The 14,606-nt window shown below is 49.7% G+C and overlaps 35 non-coding genes across 35 annotated transcripts; 21 read left to right on the top strand and 14 right to left on the bottom strand.

Annotated features, from left to right (window-relative positions):
• Window positions 1-40: 40 nt before the first annotated feature.
• Window positions 41-112, top strand: Trnad-guc (transfer RNA aspartic acid (anticodon GUC)). The gene has a single exon. It is a non-coding gene; the product is annotated as a tRNA-Asp (tRNA).
• Window positions 113-346: 234 nt separating this feature from the next.
• On the bottom strand, window positions 347-418 carry Trnam-cau (transfer RNA methionine (anticodon CAU)). Its single transcript has one exon. It is a non-coding gene; the product is annotated as a tRNA-Met (tRNA).
• Window positions 419-705: 287 nt separating this feature from the next.
• Window positions 706-778, bottom strand: Trnar-acg (transfer RNA arginine (anticodon ACG)). The gene has a single exon. It is a non-coding gene; the product is annotated as a tRNA-Arg (tRNA).
• Window positions 779-1,156: 378 nt separating this feature from the next.
• Window positions 1,157-1,248, top strand: Trnai-uau (transfer RNA isoleucine (anticodon UAU)). The gene is given in 2 exon segments: window positions 1,157-1,194; window positions 1,213-1,248. It is a non-coding gene; the product is annotated as a tRNA-Ile (tRNA).
• Window positions 1,249-1,355: 107 nt separating this feature from the next.
• Trnad-guc (transfer RNA aspartic acid (anticodon GUC)) lies at window positions 1,356-1,427 on the top strand. Its single transcript has one exon. It is a non-coding gene; the product is annotated as a tRNA-Asp (tRNA).
• A 107-nt stretch (window positions 1,428-1,534) lies between these two features.
• Window positions 1,535-1,606, top strand: Trnad-guc (transfer RNA aspartic acid (anticodon GUC)). The gene has a single exon. It is a non-coding gene; the product is annotated as a tRNA-Asp (tRNA).
• A 234-nt stretch (window positions 1,607-1,840) lies between these two features.
• Window positions 1,841-1,912, bottom strand: Trnam-cau (transfer RNA methionine (anticodon CAU)). Its single transcript has one exon. It is a non-coding gene; the product is annotated as a tRNA-Met (tRNA).
• A 287-nt stretch (window positions 1,913-2,199) lies between these two features.
• Window positions 2,200-2,272, bottom strand: Trnar-acg (transfer RNA arginine (anticodon ACG)). The gene has a single exon. It is a non-coding gene; the product is annotated as a tRNA-Arg (tRNA).
• A 378-nt stretch (window positions 2,273-2,650) lies between these two features.
• Window positions 2,651-2,742, top strand: Trnai-uau (transfer RNA isoleucine (anticodon UAU)). The gene is given in 2 exon segments: window positions 2,651-2,688; window positions 2,707-2,742. It is a non-coding gene; the product is annotated as a tRNA-Ile (tRNA).
• A 107-nt stretch (window positions 2,743-2,849) lies between these two features.
• Trnad-guc (transfer RNA aspartic acid (anticodon GUC)) lies at window positions 2,850-2,921 on the top strand. The gene has a single exon. It is a non-coding gene; the product is annotated as a tRNA-Asp (tRNA).
• Window positions 2,922-3,028: 107 nt separating this feature from the next.
• On the top strand, window positions 3,029-3,100 carry Trnad-guc (transfer RNA aspartic acid (anticodon GUC)). The gene has a single exon. It is a non-coding gene; the product is annotated as a tRNA-Asp (tRNA).
• Window positions 3,101-3,334: 234 nt separating this feature from the next.
• Trnam-cau (transfer RNA methionine (anticodon CAU)) lies at window positions 3,335-3,406 on the bottom strand. Its single transcript has one exon. It is a non-coding gene; the product is annotated as a tRNA-Met (tRNA).
• Window positions 3,407-3,693: 287 nt separating this feature from the next.
• Trnar-acg (transfer RNA arginine (anticodon ACG)) lies at window positions 3,694-3,766 on the bottom strand. The gene has a single exon. It is a non-coding gene; the product is annotated as a tRNA-Arg (tRNA).
• A 378-nt stretch (window positions 3,767-4,144) lies between these two features.
• Trnai-uau (transfer RNA isoleucine (anticodon UAU)) lies at window positions 4,145-4,236 on the top strand. The gene is given in 2 exon segments: window positions 4,145-4,182; window positions 4,201-4,236. It is a non-coding gene; the product is annotated as a tRNA-Ile (tRNA).
• A 107-nt stretch (window positions 4,237-4,343) lies between these two features.
• On the top strand, window positions 4,344-4,415 carry Trnad-guc (transfer RNA aspartic acid (anticodon GUC)). The gene has a single exon. It is a non-coding gene; the product is annotated as a tRNA-Asp (tRNA).
• A 107-nt stretch (window positions 4,416-4,522) lies between these two features.
• Trnad-guc (transfer RNA aspartic acid (anticodon GUC)) lies at window positions 4,523-4,594 on the top strand. The gene has a single exon. It is a non-coding gene; the product is annotated as a tRNA-Asp (tRNA).
• Window positions 4,595-4,828: 234 nt separating this feature from the next.
• On the bottom strand, window positions 4,829-4,900 carry Trnam-cau (transfer RNA methionine (anticodon CAU)). The gene has a single exon. It is a non-coding gene; the product is annotated as a tRNA-Met (tRNA).
• Window positions 4,901-5,187: 287 nt separating this feature from the next.
• Trnar-acg (transfer RNA arginine (anticodon ACG)) lies at window positions 5,188-5,260 on the bottom strand. The gene has a single exon. It is a non-coding gene; the product is annotated as a tRNA-Arg (tRNA).
• A 378-nt stretch (window positions 5,261-5,638) lies between these two features.
• Window positions 5,639-5,730, top strand: Trnai-uau (transfer RNA isoleucine (anticodon UAU)). The gene is given in 2 exon segments: window positions 5,639-5,676; window positions 5,695-5,730. It is a non-coding gene; the product is annotated as a tRNA-Ile (tRNA).
• A 107-nt stretch (window positions 5,731-5,837) lies between these two features.
• On the top strand, window positions 5,838-5,909 carry Trnad-guc (transfer RNA aspartic acid (anticodon GUC)). Its single transcript has one exon. It is a non-coding gene; the product is annotated as a tRNA-Asp (tRNA).
• Window positions 5,910-6,016: 107 nt separating this feature from the next.
• Trnad-guc (transfer RNA aspartic acid (anticodon GUC)) lies at window positions 6,017-6,088 on the top strand. Its single transcript has one exon. It is a non-coding gene; the product is annotated as a tRNA-Asp (tRNA).
• Window positions 6,089-6,322: 234 nt separating this feature from the next.
• Trnam-cau (transfer RNA methionine (anticodon CAU)) lies at window positions 6,323-6,394 on the bottom strand. The gene has a single exon. It is a non-coding gene; the product is annotated as a tRNA-Met (tRNA).
• Window positions 6,395-6,681: 287 nt separating this feature from the next.
• Trnar-acg (transfer RNA arginine (anticodon ACG)) lies at window positions 6,682-6,754 on the bottom strand. Its single transcript has one exon. It is a non-coding gene; the product is annotated as a tRNA-Arg (tRNA).
• Window positions 6,755-11,088: 4,334 nt separating this feature from the next.
• Window positions 11,089-11,160, top strand: Trnad-guc (transfer RNA aspartic acid (anticodon GUC)). The gene has a single exon. It is a non-coding gene; the product is annotated as a tRNA-Asp (tRNA).
• Window positions 11,161-11,267: 107 nt separating this feature from the next.
• Window positions 11,268-11,339, top strand: Trnad-guc (transfer RNA aspartic acid (anticodon GUC)). The gene has a single exon. It is a non-coding gene; the product is annotated as a tRNA-Asp (tRNA).
• Window positions 11,340-11,573: 234 nt separating this feature from the next.
• On the bottom strand, window positions 11,574-11,645 carry Trnam-cau (transfer RNA methionine (anticodon CAU)). The gene has a single exon. It is a non-coding gene; the product is annotated as a tRNA-Met (tRNA).
• A 287-nt stretch (window positions 11,646-11,932) lies between these two features.
• Window positions 11,933-12,005, bottom strand: Trnar-acg (transfer RNA arginine (anticodon ACG)). Its single transcript has one exon. It is a non-coding gene; the product is annotated as a tRNA-Arg (tRNA).
• Window positions 12,006-12,383: 378 nt separating this feature from the next.
• Trnai-uau (transfer RNA isoleucine (anticodon UAU)) lies at window positions 12,384-12,475 on the top strand. Its single transcript is given in 2 exon segments — window positions 12,384-12,421; window positions 12,440-12,475. It is a non-coding gene; the product is annotated as a tRNA-Ile (tRNA).
• A 107-nt stretch (window positions 12,476-12,582) lies between these two features.
• Window positions 12,583-12,654, top strand: Trnad-guc (transfer RNA aspartic acid (anticodon GUC)). Its single transcript has one exon. It is a non-coding gene; the product is annotated as a tRNA-Asp (tRNA).
• Window positions 12,655-12,761: 107 nt separating this feature from the next.
• Window positions 12,762-12,833, top strand: Trnad-guc (transfer RNA aspartic acid (anticodon GUC)). The gene has a single exon. It is a non-coding gene; the product is annotated as a tRNA-Asp (tRNA).
• Window positions 12,834-13,067: 234 nt separating this feature from the next.
• Trnam-cau (transfer RNA methionine (anticodon CAU)) lies at window positions 13,068-13,139 on the bottom strand. The gene has a single exon. It is a non-coding gene; the product is annotated as a tRNA-Met (tRNA).
• Window positions 13,140-13,426: 287 nt separating this feature from the next.
• Trnar-acg (transfer RNA arginine (anticodon ACG)) lies at window positions 13,427-13,499 on the bottom strand. The gene has a single exon. It is a non-coding gene; the product is annotated as a tRNA-Arg (tRNA).
• A 378-nt stretch (window positions 13,500-13,877) lies between these two features.
• On the top strand, window positions 13,878-13,969 carry Trnai-uau (transfer RNA isoleucine (anticodon UAU)). The gene is given in 2 exon segments: window positions 13,878-13,915; window positions 13,934-13,969. It is a non-coding gene; the product is annotated as a tRNA-Ile (tRNA).
• A 107-nt stretch (window positions 13,970-14,076) lies between these two features.
• Trnad-guc (transfer RNA aspartic acid (anticodon GUC)) lies at window positions 14,077-14,148 on the top strand. The gene has a single exon. It is a non-coding gene; the product is annotated as a tRNA-Asp (tRNA).
• A 107-nt stretch (window positions 14,149-14,255) lies between these two features.
• On the top strand, window positions 14,256-14,327 carry Trnad-guc (transfer RNA aspartic acid (anticodon GUC)). Its single transcript has one exon. It is a non-coding gene; the product is annotated as a tRNA-Asp (tRNA).
• The last annotated feature ends 279 nt before the right edge of the window (window positions 14,328-14,606 follow it).

Raw genomic sequence — 14,606 nt, 5'->3', positions numbered from 1 at the left:
GCAACAAGTGTCTCCCACACAGACAGCTGCCTGCATCCCGTCCTCGGTAGTATAGTGGTTAGTATCCCCGCCTGTCACGCGGGAGACCGGGGTTCGATTCCCCGCCGGGGAGACGCGATTTTTATCTCACAAACCTGCTCGAGTGTTGCGCGTGTGGGGCGGAAGAGCATTAACTTTGCCATTAACTTGCTGCAAAATCTTAAAAAATGATGCATCATAGGAAGTAGTTCTCGCATTCTTCACACTTCAGAATTACGGGGTTTGCTTTTGAGGCTGAATCAATGCCCCCAGCCGACTCTCTAGGCGTAATAATCGTGCTCGACACAATCAGGAAAAGAAATAATTTTAGCAGAGCGTGGTTTCGATCCACGGACCTCTGGGTTATGGGCCCAGCACGCTTCCACTGCGCCACTCTGCTGTGTGGGTGTATACTGGCTCTTCGTCACATCACTTGGGACACTTGGGCAGTGTTGTCTGCGTCGCTTTCACACGCCTACATTTGATTGCGTAACATCTCCTACAGCTCTCAGCTTGACTTGTCTCGACTTTGCTCGACTGACGCTACGCTGACGCTTGCACGCAGCGATATTTACCACGATCGCCTCGAGATGCAGCTGCGAGATGCACAGGAGTAACAAAGCACTGCACGATGCGGCGACATACGAAATCCACTGCCCAGCTACGCGTTGGCAACTAACAAAATGCCGACCCTGCCAGGATTCGAACCTGGAATCTTCTGATCCGTAGTCAGACGCGTTATCCGTTGCGCCACAGGGCCAGTGGCAGCATTTCTCGCTACGAGACAAGTGCAATTCGCTAAGAAACGTGTTCTCCAGGGCTCATCAAGCTCCCAAGGAAGGCACCACTCGTCCAGCTGCGTGGTCGCGGTGCGCCTGCAGAGCTTGGAGCTTGCCACACATCTGCGCTCGCTGTTCGACAGGTAGCACGAGGCAAGGCGCGCGTTTTTCTGCATTTTTTCGATGACGAGAGGCGGTTGATGTGCATGTAAGCGTAGCATATCAAACACGAATAGCACGAAGCATTCGTACTTAGGTGCCAAAGTCGCAGTATGGCCGCAGGTGGCGATCATATGTTTTTGTAGCCACCACTGGTTTGCAGCAAAGCGAATATGGCTAACTGAGAGCGTTTCGCTGTAGCCCCAGTGGCGCAATTGGTTAGCGCACGGTACTTATAAGGCAGTAGCCGTGAGCAATGCCGGGGTTGTGAGTTCGAGCCTCACCTGGGGCATACTTTTATTTCGTAGCAGCTGTCTCTGACAGCATCGGGAGGCTACATTTCAGATGTATCAGCTATGTCAGCAAGATTAATGTGCATTATAGGCGCTAGTTGCGTCTTCCTCGGTAGTATAGTGGTTAGTATCCCCGCCTGTCACGCGGGAGACCGGGGTTCGATTCCCCGCCGGGGAGGCACACTAGATTTTTAATTATTGCACTATCAGTCGCCGAACTTAGTGTAGACCGTTTACAGCTACTTGCAACAAGTGTCTCCCACACAGACAGCTGCCTGCATCCCGTCCTCGGTAGTATAGTGGTTAGTATCCCCGCCTGTCACGCGGGAGACCGGGGTTCGATTCCCCGCCGGGGAGACGCGATTTTTATCTCACAAACCTGCTCGAGTGTTGCGCGTGTGGGGCGGAAGAGCATTAACTTTGCCATTAACTTGCTGCAAAATCTTAAAAAATGATGCATCATAGGAAGTAGTTCTCGCATTCTTCACACTTCAGAATTACGGGGTTTGCTTTTGAGGCTGAATCAATGCCCCCAGCCGACTCTCTAGGCGTAATAATCGTGCTCGACACAATCAGGAAAAGAAATAATTTTAGCAGAGCGTGGTTTCGATCCACGGACCTCTGGGTTATGGGCCCAGCACGCTTCCACTGCGCCACTCTGCTGTGTGGGTGTATACTGGCTCTTCGTCACATCACTTGGGACACTTGGGCAGTGTTGTCTGCGTCGCTTTCACACGCCTACATTTGATTGCGTAACATCTCCTACAGCTCTCAGCTTGACTTGTCTCGACTTTGCTCGACTGACGCTACGCTGACGCTTGCACGCAGCGATATTTACCACGATCGCCTCGACATGCAGCTGCGAGATGCACAGGAGTAACAAAGCACTGCACGATGCGGCGACATACGAAATCCACTGCCCAGCTACGCGTTGGCAACTAACAAAATGCCGACCCTGCCAGGATTCGAACCTGGAATCTTCTGATCCGTAGTCAGACGCGTTATCCGTTGCGCCACAGGGCCAGTGGCAGCATTTCTCGCTACGAGACAAGTGCAATTCGCTAAGAAACGTGTTCTCCAGGGCTCATCAAGCTCCCAAGGAAGGCACCACTCGTCCAGCTGCGTGGTCGCGGTGCGCCTGCAGAGCTTGGAGCTTGCCACACATCTGCGCTCGCTGTTCGACAGGTAGCACGAGGCAAGGCGCGCGTTTTTCTGCATTTTTTCGATGACGAGAGGCGGTTGATGTGCATGTAAGCGTAGCATATCAAACACGAATAGCACGAAGCATTCGTACTTAGGTGCCAAAGTCGCAGTATGGCCGCAGGTGGCGATCATATGTTTTTGTAGCCACCACTGGTTTGCAGCAAAGCGAATATGGCTAACTGAGAGCGTTTCGCTGTAGCCCCAGTGGCGCAATTGGTTAGCGCACGGTACTTATAAGGCAGTAGCCGTGAGCAATGCCGGGGTTGTGAGTTCGAGCCTCACCTGGGGCATACTTTTATTTCGTAGCAGCTGTCTCTGACAGCATCGGGAGGCTACATTTCAGATGTATCAGCTATGTCAGCAAGATTAATGTGCATTATAGGCGCTAGTTGCGTCTTCCTCGGTAGTATAGTGGTTAGTATCCCCGCCTGTCACGCGGGAGACCGGGGTTCGATTCCCCGCCGGGGAGGCACACTAGATTTTTAATTATTGCACTATCAGTCGCCGAACTTAGTGTAGACCGTTTACAGCTACTTGCAACAAGTGTCTCCCACACAGACAGCTGCCTGCATCCCGTCCTCGGTAGTATAGTGGTTAGTATCCCCGCCTGTCACGCGGGAGACCGGGGTTCGATTCCCCGCCGGGGAGACGCGATTTTTATCTCACAAACCTGCTCGAGTGTTGCGCGTGTGGGGCGGAAGAGCATTAACTTTGCCATTAACTTGCTGCAAAATCTTAAAAAATGATGCATCATAGGAAGTAGTTCTCGCATTCTTCACACTTCAGAATTACGGGGTTTGCTTTTGAGGCTGAATCAATGCCCCCAGCCGACTCTCTAGGCGTAATAATCGTGCTCGACACAATCAGGAAAAGAAATAATTTTAGCAGAGCGTGGTTTCGATCCACGGACCTCTGGGTTATGGGCCCAGCACGCTTCCACTGCGCCACTCTGCTGTGTGGGTGTATACTGGCTCTTCGTCACATCACTTGGGACACTTGGGCAGTGTTGTCTGCGTCGCTTTCACACGCCTACATTTGATTGCGTAACATCTCCTACAGCTCTCAGCTTGACTTGTCTCGACTTTGCTCGACTGACGCTACGCTGACGCTTGCACGCAGCGATATTTACCACGATCGCCTCGACATGCAGCTGCGAGATGCACAGGAGTAACAAAGCACTGCACGATGCGGCGACATACGAAATCCACTGCCCAGCTACGCGTTGGCAACTAACAAAATGCCGACCCTGCCAGGATTCGAACCTGGAATCTTCTGATCCGTAGTCAGACGCGTTATCCGTTGCGCCACAGGGCCAGTGGCAGCATTTCTCGCTACGAGACAAGTGCAATTCGCTAAGAAACGTGTTCTCCAGGGCTCATCAAGCTCCCAAGGAAGGCACCACTCGTCCAGCTGCGTGGTCGCGGTGCGCCTGCAGAGCTTGGAGCTTGCCACACATCTGCGCTCGCTGTTCGACAGGTAGCACGAGGCAAGGCGCGCGTTTTTCTGCATTTTTTCGATGACGAGAGGCGGTTGATGTGCATGTAAGCGTAGCATATCAAACACGAATAGCACGAAGCATTCGTACTTAGGTGCCAAAGTCGCAGTATGGCCGCAGGTGGCGATCATATGTTTTTGTAGCCACCACTGGTTTGCAGCAAAGCGAATATGGCTAACTGAGAGCGTTTCGCTGTAGCCCCAGTGGCGCAATTGGTTAGCGCACGGTACTTATAAGGCAGTAGCCGTGAGCAATGCCGGGGTTGTGAGTTCGAGCCTCACCTGGGGCATACTTTTATTTCGTAGCAGCTGTCTCTGACAGCATCGGGAGGCTACATTTCAGATGTATCAGCTATGTCAGCAAGATTAATGTGCATTATAGGCGCTAGTTGCGTCTTCCTCGGTAGTATAGTGGTTAGTATCCCCGCCTGTCACGCGGGAGACCGGGGTTCGATTCCCCGCCGGGGAGGCACACTAGATTTTTAATTATTGCACTATCAGTCGCCGAACTTAGTGTAGACCGTTTACAGCTACTTGCAACAAGTGTCTCCCACACAGACAGCTGCCTGCATCCCGTCCTCGGTAGTATAGTGGTTAGTATCCCCGCCTGTCACGCGGGAGACCGGGGTTCGATTCCCCGCCGGGGAGACGCGATTTTTATCTCACAAACCTGCTCGAGTGTTGCGCGTGTGGGGCGGAAGAGCATTAACTTTGCCATTAACTTGCTGCAAAATCTTAAAAAATGATGCATCATAGGAAGTAGTTCTCGCATTCTTCACACTTCAGAATTACGGGGTTTGCTTTTGAGGCTGAATCAATGCCCCCAGCCGACTCTCTAGGCGTAATAATCGTGCTCGACACAATCAGGAAAAGAAATAATTTTAGCAGAGCGTGGTTTCGATCCACGGACCTCTGGGTTATGGGCCCAGCACGCTTCCACTGCGCCACTCTGCTGTGTGGGTGTATACTGGCTCTTCGTCACATCACTTGGGACACTTGGGCAGTGTTGTCTGCGTCGCTTTCACACGCCTACATTTGATTGCGTAACATCTCCTACAGCTCTCAGCTTGACTTGTCTCGACTTTGCTCGACTGACGCTACGCTGACGCTTGCACGCAGCGATATTTACCACGATCGCCTCGACATGCAGCTGCGAGATGCACAGGAGTAACAAAGCACTGCACGATGCGGCGACATACGAAATCCACTGCCCAGCTACGCGTTGGCAACTAACAAAATGCCGACCCTGCCAGGATTCGAACCTGGAATCTTCTGATCCGTAGTCAGACGCGTTATCCGTTGCGCCACAGGGCCAGTGGCAGCATTTCTCGCTACGAGACAAGTGCAATTCGCTAAGAAACGTGTTCTCCAGGGCTCATCAAGCTCCCAAGGAAGGCACCACTCGTCCAGCTGCGTGGTCGCGGTGCGCCTGCAGAGCTTGGAGCTTGCCACACATCTGCGCTCGCTGTTCGACAGGTAGCACGAGGCAAGGCGCGCGTTTTTCTGCATTTTTTCGATGACGAGAGGCGGTTGATGTGCATGTAAGCGTAGCATATCAAACACGAATAGCACGAAGCATTCGTACTTAGGTGCCAAAGTCGCAGTATGGCCGCAGGTGGCGATCATATGTTTTTGTAGCCACCACTGGTTTGCAGCAAAGCGAATATGGCTAACTGAGAGCGTTTCGCTGTAGCCCCAGTGGCGCAATTGGTTAGCGCACGGTACTTATAAGGCAGTAGCCGTGAGCAATGCCGGGGTTGTGAGTTCGAGCCTCACCTGGGGCATACTTCTATTTCGTAGCAGCTGTCTCTGACAGCATCGGGAGGCTACATTTCAGATGTATCAGCTATGTCAGCAAGATTAATGTGCATTATAGGCGCTAGTTGCGTCTTCCTCGGTAGTATAGTGGTTAGTATCCCCGCCTGTCACGCGGGAGACCGGGGTTCGATTCCCCGCCGGGGAGGCACACTAGATTTTTAATTATTGCACTATCAGTCGCCGAACTTAGTGTAGACCGTTTACAGCTACTTGCAACAAGTGTCTCCCACACAGACAGCTGCCTGCATCCCGTCCTCGGTAGTATAGTGGTTAGTATCCCCGCCTGTCACGCGGGAGACCGGGGTTCGATTCCCCGCCGGGGAGACGCGATTTTTATCTCACAAACCTGCTCGAGTGTTGCGCGTGTGGGGCGGAAGAGCATTAACTTTGCCATTAACTTGCTGCAAAATCTTAAAAAATGATGCATCATAGGAAGTAGTTCTCGCATTCTTCACACTTCAGAATTACGGGGTTTGCTTTTGAGGCTGAATCAATGCCCCCAGCCGACTCTCTAGGCGTAATAATCGTGCTCGACACAATCAGGAAAAGAAATAATTTTAGCAGAGCGTGGTTTCGATCCACGGACCTCTGGGTTATGGGCCCAGCACGCTTCCACTGCGCCACTCTGCTGTGTGGGTGTATACTGGCTCTTCGTCACATCACTTGGGACACTTGGGCAGTGTTGTCTGCGTCGCTTTCACACGCCTACATTTGATTGCGTAACATCTCCTACAGCTCTCAGCTTGACTTGTCTCGACTTTGCTCGACTGACGCTACGCTGACGCTTGCACGCAGCGATATTTACCACGATCGCCTCGACATGCAGCTGCGAGATGCACAGGAGTAACAAAGCACTGCACGATGCGGCGACATACGAAATCCACTGCCCAGCTACGCGTTGGCAACTAACAAAATGCCGACCCTGCCAGGATTCGAACCTGGAATCTTCTGATCCGTAGTCAGACGCGTTATCCGTTGCGCCACAGGGCCAGTGGCAGCATTTCTCGCTACGAGACAAGTGCAATTCGCTAAGAAACGTGTTCTCCAGGGCTCATCAAGCTCCCAAGGAAGGCACCACTCGTCCAGCTGCGTGGTCGCGGTGCGCCTGCAGAGCTTGGAGCTTGCCACACATCTGCGCTCGCTGTTCGACAGGTAGCACGAGGCAAGGCGCGCGTTTTTCTGCATTTTTTCGATGACGAGAGGCGGTTGATGTGCATGTAAGCGTAGCATATCAAACACGAATAGCACGAAGCATTCGTACTTAGGTGCCAAAGTCGCAGTATGGCCGCAGGTGGCGATCATATGTTTTTGTAGCCACCACTGGTTTGCAGCAAAGCGAATATGGCTAACTGAGAGCGTTTCGCTGTAGCCCCAGTGGCGATCAGATTTCTTGATGTTTTTTCGATGTGACTTGTTGTTTGAGTTTTTCCTAAAGGTACTCCCGTTTTGGCGAACGTAGTTCCGTTGCAGGCCTATAGGATCGCCACGCTGAATGTCAACAAAATATGTAGCGTCTTTAATGTACAAAATTTAAGAGATTTTCTATATGCCTCTGATGTGGACATATTGTTATTACAAGAAGTAGCAAACATTAAACTTGACTTCATACAAGGGTATAATGCTATAGTTAATCCTGGAATCGGATGTGACTTGGGTACTGCATTTATTTTCAAAGAGGGCATCATGATTAAGGACGTAGACAAACTGCCTAACGGCAGAGGTATTGCCGGCACCTTCCAGACCACGAGGATCATTAATGTCTATGCCCCCTCTGGTTCTACCAATCGTCGCCAAAGAGCACAGTTTTTTAAGGAAGGAATTGTTCCATTGTTTGGTGTACGCTGCAGCCATACCATCCTTGGAGGTGACTTTAATAGTGTACTTCATGCCGCAGACCAAACTCCGAACTTTAACAAATCGCCAGAACTGGAACGGATCGTCACTGACCTCCGTTTAACTGATTCGTGGGAGCACAAGCACGGAGCTGCACCTGGCTTTACTCACCTCACTAATCATTCAGCAAGCCGGTTAGATCGGATATACGTCTCACCCAATCTGAAACACCGCATTCTGCAATCTGAAGTTTGGCCGACCGTTTTTTCGGACCACGCTGCATATATCTGCACACTAAATATGGAACGACAAGGAACATGTCGCTATAAAGGGCTGTGGAAACTTAATGTTTCACACTTAAAAGACCCTGCCTGTCACGAAGCCTTTCTCACCACGTGGAGAGACTGCGAGTCCAAACTTGCCTCCTACACCTCGACCATGGATTGGTGGCTTAAATGCGCCAAACCACGGATCCGTAGATGTTTCATCCACTACTCCCGGGAGAAGAGCTTTTGGCATAAACGAACAATGGAATTTTACTTTCACTGTCTCCGAGAACTTTACCAGCAAGGTGCATCAGCTATTGGGCACCATGACCGAATTAAAAAAGTCCAGGCAAAAATACTGACGTTACGGAGACAACAGCTTGAAGGTTACCAGATACGGTCAAGAGCAGAGACTATAGCACAACAAGAAGCTACTTCAATCTATCACGTGATTCGTGAAACTAACAGAGGATTCCGCAAAATACTGACGGAGCTCCAAACTGAGAATGGAACCACCTTAACAATGCATAACGAAATAAAAGCGGCAATCGTAACCCATTTTGACAACTTGTTTTCAGCTAAAGTAGTAGACGAACAAGCACAGGATGATTTACTGGCCAACCTGCAAGGAAGAGTTAGTACCGCGTCTGCGGACGCTCTAATTGCAGAGGCAACCGAAGACGATGTAGAGTATGCTGTTTATAAAAGTGCAAAAAATAAATCCCCTGGAGCCGACGGAATACCAGCAGAGTTTTATCAAGTCTTTTGGAACCATATCCGACATAGACTTACAGGCATCTGTAATGAACTGCTGACACTCAGTCAGGAGATACCAAAAGATTTTCGAGAAGGGATCATAGTGTTAACCAAAAAATTCTCGGCTGGCAAGAAAATTGGAAACTTGAGACCAATCACGCTGCTGAACAGTGATTATAAAATTTTTACGCGGCTCTTAGCCCACAGACTGCAACATGTAATGACCAGTGTTACCGGACCGTATCAGTCAAGTGTGGGCAAGGGTAGACGAATTCAACAGACATTGGCCAACTACCGCGACATAATTTCCATAGCGGAAGTGTGCCGACTACAATGTGCCATCGTGTCGTTAGATTTTGATAAAGCCTTCGACAGGATCAGCCACTCCTACCTCCTGACAACGATGGATGCAATGGGCTTTCCGCCGAGATTCGTTGAAGTCATACGGCGTTTGGTCAAGAATAATTCCTCACGGATAATCATCAATGGGCAGCCTAGCCGGCCAATAGAGATCGCCAGTTCTGTCAGGCAAGGTTGTCCGTTGTCCATGGCACTTTTTGCCTTGGCCATCGAACCCTTACTCGCTACCTTGACTCAGCGGTTACAAGGATTACAAATACGAGGAAACAAAATACTTTGTCAAGTTTATGCGGATGATGTTGGATTTCTTGTTATGAATATGGCAGAAATCGAGACGGCGATGCAAATAATTGACAAATACGAAAAAGCGTCGGCCGCAAAGTTGAACAAAACCAAGTCCGGCATATTCAATATCGGACGTGGCATTGGCATGCGCTCCCAAGGTCCGTTACGCGAGCTCACGGCCTTGAAGTGTCTCGGCGTTGATTTTCGAAAAAATATACGTCAAACTATTGCGACCAACTACAGAAAAGTATTAACTACCATACGTGCTAGTGTACGGACACACAGTATTAGGCAACTAAATGAAATTCAGCGAGTGTCTCTCGCGAACGTCTCCATTACTTCCAAAGTCAATTATATCGCACAGGTTTTGCCAGTGCCCGCCGTCATTGCCAAACAAATTATGTCGGCAATAGGCTATTTTGTGAGCCGTGGTCACATATTTAAAATCCCATATGACACGCTGACACTCGCCACTAAAAACGGAGGCTTAAACTTAACGGATGTTACAAAAAAGTCCCATGCTCTGTACATCTGCAATACGTTTCGGCAATGGAGACAATCAAGCAGTTGTCTCGCTGCACACCTTCTAACAGAAATAGCTCCAGATGACCTCTCACCACCTATTCATGTGCAGCATATTCCGAGCGCACTTTACCATTTGCGATGGTTTTTAATCGAATATAGCTATCTACATTCACGAATTCCGGCAAACGATATGAACAACGTAAAAGAAATATATGGCAAATTGATGGCAGAGAAGAAGAAAAATAACATAGAACACAAATACCCATGTTATAACTGGAAAGTGATATGGGACAATATTCATAACCGTACTATAGCTACCGACCTGAAAGCAACATGGTACTTCGCTGTAAACAGGAAATTTGCAACTAACTCTAAACTTCATACGATCCACCTCGCTGCCTCGCCACTCTGTGAAACGTGTAATTTAATTGATAACGAAGAACATCGTTTCGTGTGTGACAGGGTTCAAGATATATGGCTGTATGTACGACAGAAGTTGGCGGTTATCCTCCGAACGTCACCTCACGCAATAACACCGGCGGACTTTTTGGCACCGGATGATGTACCCTTTCCTACCGCGAAGCGAAACGCAGTCAACTGGCTGAAAGCTGCAACAGTGCATTACCTCTTCAAGAAAGAAGAGAAAAGCAAAGAGGATTTTTGGATCTATCTGCTAACCGAGCATCACAAGTTACTGAAAACTCGTAACTATAAAGAAAATTATGCTAACTTTTTACTCAAGACCTTAATGTAACAGAAGCAAAAAGAAATATTTTGGATTCAGAGGAAACAAAGCAAGAGCTGGTCCTAATACCGCCTTACTTTACAATCACAGTGATGGAAAAAAAAAAAAAAAAAAAAAAAAAAAAAAAAAAAAAAAAAAAGGCATTGGACAAAAAAAAAAGTGGCAAAAAAAAAAAGTGGCAGAGCAAAAACAAAAAAAAAAAAAGCCGTAGAGCACTCAAAAAAAAAAAAGTCGTAGAGCATTCGAAAAACAAAAAATTAAAGTAAGAAGAAAAAAAAAAAAAAAAAGTGGTTAAGGCGTCTGACTAGGAAAAAAAAAAAAAAAAAAAAATAAGGCGAAAAAAAAAAAAAAAAAAAAAAAAGTGGCGCAATTGGTTAGCGCACGGTACTTATAAGGCAGTAGCCGTGAGCAATGCCGGGGTTGTGAGTTCGAGCCTCACCTGGGGCATACTTTTATTTCGTAGCAGCTGTCTCTGACAGCATCGGGAGGCTACATTTCAGATGTATCAGCTATGTCAGCAAGATTAATGTGCATTATAGGCGCTAGTTGCGTCTTCCTCGGTAGTATAGTGGTTAGTATCCCCGCCTGTCACGCGGGAGACCGGGGTTCGATTCCCCGCCGGGGAGGCACACCAGATTTTTAATTATTGCACTATCAGTCGCCGAACTTAGTGTAGACCGTTTACAGCTACTTGCAACAAGTGTCTCCCACACAGACAGCTGCCTGCATCCCGTCCTCGGTAGTATAGTGGTTAGTATCCCCGCCTGTCACGCGGGAGACCGGTGTTCGATTCCCCGCCGGGGAGACGCGATTTTTATCTCACAAACCTGCTCGAGTGTTGCGCGTGTGGGGCGGAAGAGCATTAACTTTGCCATTAACTTGCTGCAAAATCTTAAAAAATGATGCATCATAGGAAGTAGTTCTCGCATTCTTCACACTTCAGAATTACGGGGTTTGCTTTTGAGGCTGAATCAATGCCCCCAGCCGACTCTCTAGGCGTAATAATCGTGCTCGACACAATCAGGAAAAGAAATAATTTTAGCAGAGCGTGGTTTCGATCCACGGACCTCTGGGTTATGGGCCCAGCACGCTTCCACTGCGCCACTCTGCTGTATGGGTGTATACTGGCTCTTCGTCACATCACTTGGGACACTTGGGCAGTGTTGTCTGCGTCGCTTTCACACGCCTACATTTGATTGCGTAACATCTCCTACAGCTCTCAGCTTGACTTGTCTCGACTTTGCTCGACTGACGCTACGCTGACGCTTGCACGCAGCGATATTTACCACGATCGCCTCGACATGCAGCTGCGAGATGCACAGGAGTAACAAAGCACTGCACGATGCGGCGACATACGAAATCCACTGCCCAGCTACGCGTTGGCAACTAACAAAATGCCGACCCTGCCAGGATTCGAACCTGGAATCTTCTGATCCGTAGTCAGACGCGTTATCCGTTGCGCCACAGGGCCAGTGGCAGCATTTCTCGCTACGAGACAAGTGCAATTCGCTAAGAAACGTGTTCTCCAGGGCTCATCAAGCTCCCAAGGAAGGCACCACTCGTCCAGCTGCGTGGTCGCGGTGCGCCTGCAGAGCTTGGAGCTTGCCACACATCTGCGCTCGCTGTTCGACAGGTAGCACGAGGCAAGGCGCGCGTTTTTCTGCATTTTTTCGATGACGAGAGGCGGTTGATGTGCATGTAAGCGTAGCATATCAAACACGAATAGCACGAAGCATTCGTACTTAGGTGCCAAAGTCGCAGTATGGCCGCAGGTGGCGATCATATGTTTTTGTAGCCACCACTGGTTTGCAGCAAAGCGAATATGGCTAACTGAGAGCGTTTCGCTGTAGCCCCAGTGGCGCAATTGGTTAGCGCACGGTACTTATAAGGCAGTAGCCGTGAGCAATGCCGGGGTTGTGAGTTCGAGCCTCACCTGGGGCATACTTTTATTTCGTAGCAGCTGTCTCTGACAGCATCGGGAGGCTACATTTCAGATGTATCAGCTATGTCAGCAAGATTAATGTGCATTATAGGCGCTAGTTGCGTCTTCCTCGGTAGTATAGTGGTTAGTATCCCCGCCTGTCACGCGGGAGACCGGGGTTCGATTCCCCGCCGGGGAGGCACACTAGATTTTTAATTATTGCACTATCAGTCGCCGAACTTAGTGTAGACCGTTTACAGCTACTTGCAACAAGTGTCTCCCACACAGACAGCTGCCTGCATCCCGTCCTCGGTAGTATAGTGGTTAGTATCCCCGCCTGTCACGCGGGAGACCGGGGTTCGATTCCCCGCCGGGGAGACGCGATTTTTATCTCACAAACCTGCTCGAGTGTTGCGCGTGTGGGGCGGAAGAGCATTAACTTTGCCATTAACTTGCTGCAAAATCTTAAAAAATGATGCATCATAGGAAGTAGTTCTCGCATTCTTCACACTTCAGAATTACGGGGTTTGCTTTTGAGGCTGAATCAATGCCCCCAGCCGACTCTCTAGGCGTAATAATCGTGCTCGACACAATCAGGAAAAGAAATAATTTTAGCAGAGCGTGGTTTCGATCCACGGACCTCTGGGTTATGGGCCCAGCACGCTTCCACTGCGCCACTCTGCTGTGTGGGTGTATACTGGCTCTTCGTCACATCACTTGGGACACTTGGGCAGTGTTGTCTGCGTCGCTTTCACACGCCTACATTTGATTGCGTAACATCTCCTACAGCTCTCAGCTTGACTTGTCTCGACTTTGCTCGACTGACGCTACGCTGACGCTTGCACGCAGCGATATTTACCACGATCGCCTCGACATGCAGCTGCGAGATGCACAGGAGTAACAAAGCACTGCACGATGCGGCGACATACGAAATCCACTGCCCAGCTACGCGTTGGCAACTAACAAAATGCCGACCCTGCCAGGATTCGAACCTGGAATCTTCTGATCCGTAGTCAGACGCGTTATCCGTTGCGCCACAGGGCCAGTGGCAGCATTTCTCGCTACGAGACAAGTGCAATTCGCTAAGAAACGTGTTCTCCAGGGCTCATCAAGCTCCCAAGGAAGGCACCACTCGTCCAGCTGCGTGGTCGCGGTGCGCCTGCAGAGCTTGGAGCTTGCCACACATCTGCGCTCGCTGTTCGACAGGTAGCACGAGGCAAGGCGCGCGTTTTTCTGCATTTTTTCGATGACGAGAGGCGGTTGATGTGCATGTAAGCGTAGCATATCAAACACGAATAGCACGAAGCATTCGTACTTAGGTGCCAAAGTCGCAGTATGGCCGCAGGTGGCGATCATATGTTTTTGTAGCCACCACTGGTTTGCAGCAAAGCGAATATGGCTAACTGAGAGCGTTTCGCTGTAGCCCCAGTGGCGCAATTGGTTAGCGCACGGTACTTATAAGGCAGTAGCCGTGAGCAATGCCGGGGTTGTGAGTTCGAGCCTCACCTGGGGCATACTTTTATTTCGTAGCAGCTGTCTCTGACAGCATCGGGAGGCTACATTTCAGATGTATCAGCTATGTCAGCAAGATTAATGTGCATTATAGGCGCTAGTTGCGTCTTCCTCGGTAGTATAGTGGTTAGTATCCCCGCCTGTCACGCGGGAGACCGGGGTTCGATTCCCCGCCGGGGAGGCACACTAGATTTTTAATTATTGCACTATCAGTCGCCGAACTTAGTGTAGACCGTTTACAGCTACTTGCAACAAGTGTCTCCCACACAGACAGCTGCCTGCATCCCGTCCTCGGTAGTATAGTGGTTAGTATCCCCGCCTGTCACGCGGGAGACCGGGGTTCGATTCCCCGCCGGGGAGACGCGATTTTTATCTCACAAACCTGCTCGAGTGTTGCGCGTGTGGGGCGGAAGAGCATTAACTTTGCCATTAACTTGCTGCAAAATCTTAAAAAATGATGCATCATAGGAAGTAGTTCTCGCATTCTTCACACTTCAGAATTACGGGGTTTGCTTTTGAGGCTGAATCAATGCCCCCAGCCGACTCTCTAGGCGTAATAATCGTGCTCGACACAATCAGGAAAAGAAATAATTTTAGCAGAGCGTGGTTTCGATCCACGGACCTCTGGGTTATGGGCCC

Source organism: Schistocerca nitens, chromosome 9 (genome assembly GCF_023898315.1).
Source record: "Schistocerca nitens isolate TAMUIC-IGC-003100 chromosome 9, iqSchNite1.1, whole genome shotgun sequence".
NCBI classification, from domain to species: domain Eukaryota; kingdom Metazoa; phylum Arthropoda; class Insecta; order Orthoptera; family Acrididae; genus Schistocerca; species Schistocerca nitens.
Note: the sequence above shows the minus strand (reverse complement) of the source record. Positions and strands in the feature narration are given on the sequence as shown.